Here is a 7524-nt window from a genome sequence, read left to right as displayed (position 1 = left end):
TATCTTCCCCTCCTTCACATCGATGATAGCTCTAGAAGTGGCTAGAAATGGCCTACCCAAAATTATAGGAATTCTCTCATCCTCATCCATCTCTAGCACATAGAAATCCACGGGGAATGTGAACTTTCCTACCTTAAGGGGAATGTCCTCAACTTTGCCCATGGGGAACTTAACGGAACGGTCCGCTAGTTGGAGAGTAATGTTAGTGGGAGAGAGGGTTCCTACACTAAGCTTTTGGTAGACGGAATAGGGCATGAGACTCACACTTGCTCCTAAGTCACACAAGGCTTTATCAAATTCAATGCCATTGATAGAACAAGGGATGGAAAAGTTACCCGGATCTTTCAATTTGGTAGGTAGTTTGTTGGAAAGAGTTGCACTACAATTGGCGGTCAAACTCACCGTCTCACACTCCCTTCTCCCACTCAAGAGATCTTTCAAAAATTTGGAATAGTGGGGCATTTGCTTCATAGCATCAACAAAAGGGACGGAGATATGCAAATTCTTAATGACTTCCAAAAACTTCCCAAATTGGGCATCAAGTTTAGCTCTAACAAATCGTTGTGGAAAGGGTAGCTTCTCCTCTCTAGGTTGGCGATTTAGGGGCAAGGGGGTGGCTTCTTTTTCCTTGGGCACCTCAACATGTTTTTCCTTTTCAACACTCAATGGCTCATTGGGTTTTTCACCCTCGTTCTCTAACTCCACCTCTTCTTGAGGTTCTTCCTCAATTAAAGGGTCACTCCCTACTACCTTCCCACTCCTTGTTGTCACGGCATACAAAGGTTTTGGGTTGACTCCTTGACTTGGGATGTGAGAAGAAGAAGGAGAAGAAGAAGAAGGGGATGAATTAGATGCAAGTTGAGCAATTTGAGTCTCAAGCATTTTCATATGAGCATTGGTTCGTTTTTGGGCCTCTTCATGTTTCTTTTGATCCTCCTCACGCATTTTTAAAAGAGCATCTAATTTAGCCATCACGGGATCTATTGGAGGGGCTTCAAGTTGAAGAGGTTGTTGAGGTGGAGGAAGTTGGGGTTGATGGAAACCCGGAGGCCTATTAGTTTGGGCATAGTTAGAAACAAATTGGCCCCTATTGCCTCCGGTGCCTTGGTTAGGAACATTGCTTTGTTGATTATTTCCCATGTTACCTTGCTCACCAAAATTTTGATTTTGATGGTCATGGTATCGGGAATTAGGTTGTTCGTTTTGATTACCATACCCTCTTTGGTTAGAGTAGCCTCTTCCATTGAAATTGGAAGGGCCTCCCCCACCATGGTATTGGTTATCATAACCACCACCACTTTGGTTCCAACCACGGTTTCCACCTTGATTTCAATTCCCCATTTGATTAGAGTTTGGCCTCAAGTTTCCTACATTTCCCATTCTAGGAGCAACATTCATAGCATTGACATTTTCCATATTACTATCATGTTCATGGGAAGGGGGTTGAACTTCACAAGCATAGACACAATGAGAGGTATCATGATCATAGGTTTCAATATAAAAACAAAACATGCATCCTTGGGGCATTGTATTGTAAGAAGAGGGGGAGGAAGTATCCATACCATTGCCTCCCTTGGTTGAAGGGGAGGTATTACCATGAGGGTTGGACCTTTCTTTCATCAATTCATCCATTTGCTTGGTCATTTTGGACATTTGGGTAGAGAGGTTGTTGATTGCGTTGGCTTGCTCCAATGCATAAACGCCCTTGCTAGAAGTAGCATCCCTTTCTCCTTCGTACCAATCATCATAGTGCTTTGCGGCTTCCTCTATAATACACTCCACTTCATGCTCTCCTTTGTTCATGATTGGACCACCGGCCGCGGCGTCTAGGCTTGTTCTTCCTTGAGGTGTGAGACCTCCATAGAAAGTGTGAATGAGCTGATACTTGGGTATCCCATGGTGTGGGCATTGACGTTGAAGCTCTTTGTATCGTTCCCATGCCGTACTTAGAGACTCACCACTCTTTTGGCGAAAACCTTGAATCAAAGACCGAGCCTCGGCGGTCTTCCTATGGTTATAAAACCTCCTCAAGAAAGTCGTAGTCACTTGGTCCCATGCCGTGAGAGAATTAGGGGGCACCTCCTTCTCTAGCCATTCTAGACCTCTCCCAATTAGCGAAAATGGAAACATTTTGAGGCGAATATAATCTTGAGTCACTCCATTGGCCTTTATTGTGTCACAATATTTCTCAAACTCTTTTAGGTGCTCATGAGGACTCTCAAACTTTCCACCCGAGAATTGTTTCCTCTCAATCAAGGCAATCAAATTAGGCTTGATCTCGAAATTGTTGGCTTGAGTAGTAGGAGTTAGGATCCCACTTTGCGCTCTAAAAGCTTCGGGGGCCCCAAGACGACTCAAAGGTGTATTCTCTCCCATTTTAGAACCTTCTTTACTCTCAAATTTATAGGTTGAGAAAGGGTTGATTTCTGAATTCGAAGATGATTTAGGGCTATCTAATTCTTCACTTGAGGGTGAAGAGGGTGGAGTATCTTCTAATTCTCTTACTCCTCTCGTTGGAGTGCGGGAATTTCTACTCCTTGCTCTTGCTTCTCTTCGAAGTAGGGACAAAGACCTCTCTAGCTCTGGATTGATGGGAATTAAAGATCTTGAGCGGGTTCATCCTCTGTTCATACAACAAAGCTAAGAAGAACGTAAGCACTGACAAGTAACAAAAGTAGCAAACACTAACAAATAAAGGTGAGATAGTCTCAAACAAGCAATGAAATAGCAATGGAAACCGTCTCCCCGGCAACGGCGCCAATTTGACAAGGCAATATTCGTGTCGTTGAACGACTACACCTAAGTCAAATGAATTTATAACGCTCTACCGACCTAATACGTGTATAGGGTAAATAGAGGGGTCGAACCACAAGGAGACATGCATAAACACCGCATTCACTACTTAAGACTTAAGCTATCTCGGGACAAGAAGTGTGAATAACGAAGAGATTAAACTAAGGATTAAGAAGGATTAAAGATCAATATAACTAAACACCAAGGGAAGTGGGTAGATGTAGATGTCACTTGATCATGCAATAACACGGAAGCAAAGCAATGGTAAACTAAGCATGCAAGAATATCGAAATAAAGCTCGATCTAACCGCCTTCCAGGGTTAATCGATTTCTCCTAACATAGCCTCTATGTTTCCACATTAGAACCATATATTAGAAGGTACAAACAAAGAATTATCGATAGTAATGAATCTCAACTAAGTCAACTTCCGTTACTTGTTAGTAAAGACTCATCTTTGATCAACTAACAATGCGCACTTGCAAGAAAGACCAAAGAATATCAAGCATACAAAGACTTTAATCACCATTAACATAACCCCAACATCATAAGCATGAATCAATTAACAACTACACCATCCCCACATCCTTGGCTAGGTGACTACTCACAAATCATATTGAAGACAATATCAATCATTAAATCAATAAGCATCAACATGATCAATAAGCAAAGAAGGAAAATCAAAATAAGCAAACAAAACTAAATACAAAAGTAAAGAAAGAGAGTAAGAGATTGCTCATTAATTGAAGATGAAGATTTACAAAGATTCAATCAAGCTCCTTCTTCAATATCCAAGTTCATCAATGAAAATCCACACTTTCTCTCTCTACTAATGAAGTTTCTCTCTCTAGATTAAGCTAAAAATGTAGAAAAATTAAAACTAAGTTAATCTAATCTTCCAAACGTTCTAAAAATGGGACTTATATAGTCCGTACAGAGCCAGCTGATAAAAGGAGAGGTCCGACCGAACAAAGGGGAAGGTTCTGCCGGACTACAGGGTAGGTTCCGCCGAACCATGGGTAGGTTCGGTCGAACCTCCCTGATCCTGGTCTGGTCAAACTCCTGTGGTTCGGCCACTCCTGCAAAACTGCCAATTTTCATCTTGCCCCTGCCTCAACGTTCGGCCGAACCACTGAGCAGGTTCGGCCACACCATCAGGAGGTTCGGCCGAACCTCTTCTGAATCATGCTTCCTCTAGCTTCCTTTGAGCTTAGCTTCCTCCTCTTGAAAATCCCGAAGGTTCCTTCAAAGCATAAGCATGAAAATCACAATAAGAACAAAGCGGGAAGACTAAGAAAAGGGAGGATAAAGGAGAAAGAAAAGAGGAAGCAAAACTAAGTAAAAATGCTTAGAAAAAGGGCCAAACAAGTGCAAATGAGGGGAGAATCCTTAGAGAAAAAGGATAAAAGAGTGGCATAAATGCCACTCATCAATGGGGGATCCAGTTCTTGGGAACTATGATGTGAGTCCCATCCCCCATGGGCTCAGTTGTTGTCTCAAAAAATCCCGACTCTATTATTTGCTCCCGGGCTTTAGTAGATAGCCCCGGGAGAGGGCATTTTCGGCCTAGAAGAGCCGGCTCGGTGTTGTACCGGCGCAGTGTCCGGTTGTGTCTTAGGGTGGGGGAGGAAATCAAATAAAACTTGTCCTTCCACCCGGACCATTTGGACACTTTGTCCAAAGTCATTAAGTATAGGGGCAAGGTAGTCACCGTATACCATGCCCCATGGCCGCCTGGAGCCTTGCTCAAATAGTGCATGTGAGCGAAGGCAGAGAAACTGGGGTTCAAATTCTGAAACTCGCAGGCGGCGATGTAACTCAATATATTCACCCACGAGTTAGGGGTGAGCTGCCAAACCCCCAGATCATACCCCTTGAGGATTTTCCTAATCCCGGGGTGGAGGGGGAACCGGAGGCCGGCTTCGATAACCGTCTCACAGCAGATGAAGTAATCATCTGCATGGTTAATGTCGTCACTCCAGGCCATCACAACATCAGCCGGAGGGACAATAACCTCCCAACCCCTTCCAAAGGGATGTTTCTCTTTAAAGGCCCTGAACCCGCTATTAAGAAGGGCAATGTTACTCGGCAGCATCCGGGTCCTTTTGGGGTTGGGATTGTCAGCAACCTTGGGCGGCTGCTGATAGTCAGCCGCAAAATCACCCTGGTCGGAGCCGGAAGATTCTGCTCTTGATCCTTGGCCGGCCTCAGCATCGCCGGCTTCATTAGAGGAGGCGGCTCCCTCGCCGTCTACCTCTCTTATTCCAGAGCTCCCGGAGGTAGAAGGAGCCTCTTCGTCAGATTCGCTCTCCTCCCAATCCCTCTGTTCCCCTTCCGGGAAAACCTCATCGGCTGGCACTCTCATAGTGCGCCGGCTTTTAGACTGTCTGGCCGTCTGTTTCGTTCTGGCCATTGTGTCCTGCACAGACATAGAGAGGGAGGAATTCGGAGATGAGCATATTGGTTCCGACAGTCCAGAAGAGGCACCCCCTGTTCTAGACTCAGCCGTTCAGGGGGATCGGCTGAGTGTCCTAGGCAGTGCTGAGTGGGTGGATTGGGAACTCATTTATATTCTCTTAAAAATCCGGGTATACAGGCGGAAAAAATGGTATACAAATTGAAAGGGAGAAAAAGCTAAAATGGTATAGGCGATTACCTTGCTTTAACTCTGAAAAATCTGAAAACCGCTACAGCCAGTGAACCGGGTGATGTATTGCTTGCACTCGGAAACTTGAAACTCGCTGTGATGCAGGCGGGAGCAGAGAAATCTCTCTCTAGAATCTCTCTTTTTCTCTCTCTAAAAAGTCAATGTGAGCGTGAGGTGTGAAAAGGAGGGGGGTAACTTTCTATTTATAGAAAGTGAAAGTGGGGGGAAAATTTTTGATTTGAAATTCAAAATTTTACCCGTTACTGTTCACCTATGAAAGGTGGACACGTGTCATAGGCCCCACGTGATATACACGCGCGACCTGTGAGGGGCAAATGTATAGGGTATTTTTACCCTAGACACGTGGACCAATGAGAGGTCGCCACGTGTCGAGCTCAGGATGGCCCATGTGGCTCAACATCCTCTTGACACTTGGCGCCCTCATATACGCCTCTGAAATGGCGGCCTTCAAGGGCTCAAATCCCAAGGAGCGCCGTAAAACGGCGCAGCCCACTAAAATCTAGGTCAAGTGACCTAGATAGGGCACATCTCTAATGACCCTATAAATAGGGAGATATTTCCCCATTTTGGGGACACATTGAATCATTTATTACACCTTTATTCTCTTACATCAGAGAAAGACCTGAGCTTGGAATCCGAGCAGATACCCACCTAAATTTCCGTTCTCTTTATTCCGTTTCAAGGTACTAACTTGACCGTCGGAGGCGGAGCTCCAACCACCCGGAGTCTCCGTTATTTTGCACGTGCAGCTCAGCCGGATCAGACTTCGTGACGTAACTCTCCCAAGGGACAAAAACACCCAAAACACCTATAATTTATTACAATATACCCTACATTCTCTTGCATAAGAAATACACCTGTTCTAACTTGATCGTCAGAGGCGGAGCTTTAACAACCCGGAGTCTCCGTTGTTTTGCAGGTATAGGCGCAATCGGATCAGTCTCTGAGCTGTAACTCTCTCGAGGGATTAAAACACCTAAAACACATTTGATTCTCATTTCATTTAAAAAGCTTGATTCGAATGCATTTGACTTGTATTTGAATTAAAAGGCATTGCTTGAATGTGTTTGACATTCATTTAATTCAATTATCTTTTTTTTTTTTTTTGGTAAATAGAGATTTTATTACCAAAGTAAACAAATTACAGCATGCAAAGTTAATGCTTACAAAGGCTAAGCAAAAACTCATCCCAAACACCAAAGACCAAAAATGCCATACACCAAGAAGACCAATTCTAAAATCAAACCTAGCCACCTTCTATGAAGGGTTCTAGGTGAATAAAGAACAACTACTGGACTCAAGTACCTGACCACCTTCAAGAAAGGGTTCCAAGAGCAAGGACCAGACAAATAAATCTAACAAAACTCCAAAGACACCAGAAATCACAGAACAACATAAGCTAAACTCAAAGCAGCCAAAACAACAAAATAGCAAAGACACAAACACAATTTTAAGGACAACAGCTGCCTGCTAGAAAACCAGAACACATGCAGGCTATAAAAACACACAAGCAACCTTGCAGAAACCAAAACCCAGAGACCATGACAGTAACAACAGCTTCCTGTCAGAACTGTTACACCTAACAGCAACATGAAACACAATGTCTCTGAAAACAGCTTCTGCAAGCTTACAGTTCCCTATAAACAATAGGCTATTCCTTTGTAACCAGAAACTATAGATAGTTTCAACAAAGCACATAGTATATACTCTTCCCCTGCTACTAGCCAACGTGCAATTCTGAATAATCCATTGTTGTTCCAATTGGAAAGACTAAACAGGCTTCTTAACACCCAGCATCTTCAAAATCTGTTCCCATACAGTCTAAATGTTTTTATTGCTGAAATAATAAGTATGCACCCATTTCACCCACATATTATCAGCTTTATGGGCAAGATCCCAAAGTATCTTACAGATAGCAACCTTATTCTAATAACCAAGATAGGTAATATTCCAACCACCACAAACCTTAGGGAGAGTCATATGATGCTAGGAAACATGAGCCTTTTTTGCATAAGTGTTCTTCCCAATCCAAAGAAAGATTCTGAACTTAGATTTAATTTCCCTA

At 43.5% G+C, this 7524-nt stretch overlaps 1 non-coding gene across 1 annotated transcript; it reads left to right on the top strand.

Annotated features, from left to right (window-relative positions):
• The first annotated feature begins 1891 nt into the window (after window positions 1-1891).
• On the top strand, window positions 1892-1997 carry LOC145566512 (small nucleolar RNA R71). Its single transcript, XR_014095438.1, has one exon. It is a non-coding gene; the product is annotated as a small nucleolar RNA R71 (small nucleolar RNA).
• Window positions 1998-7524: the final 5527 nt, after the last annotated feature.

This window comes from Chenopodium album, chromosome 1 (genome assembly GCF_948465745.1).
Source record: "Chenopodium album chromosome 1, dcCheAlbu1.1, whole genome shotgun sequence".
Lineage (NCBI taxonomy): Eukaryota > Viridiplantae > Streptophyta > Magnoliopsida > Caryophyllales > Amaranthaceae > Chenopodium > Chenopodium album.
The sequence above is the reverse complement of the archived record's forward strand: the minus strand, read 5'-3'. Positions and strand labels throughout refer to the sequence as shown.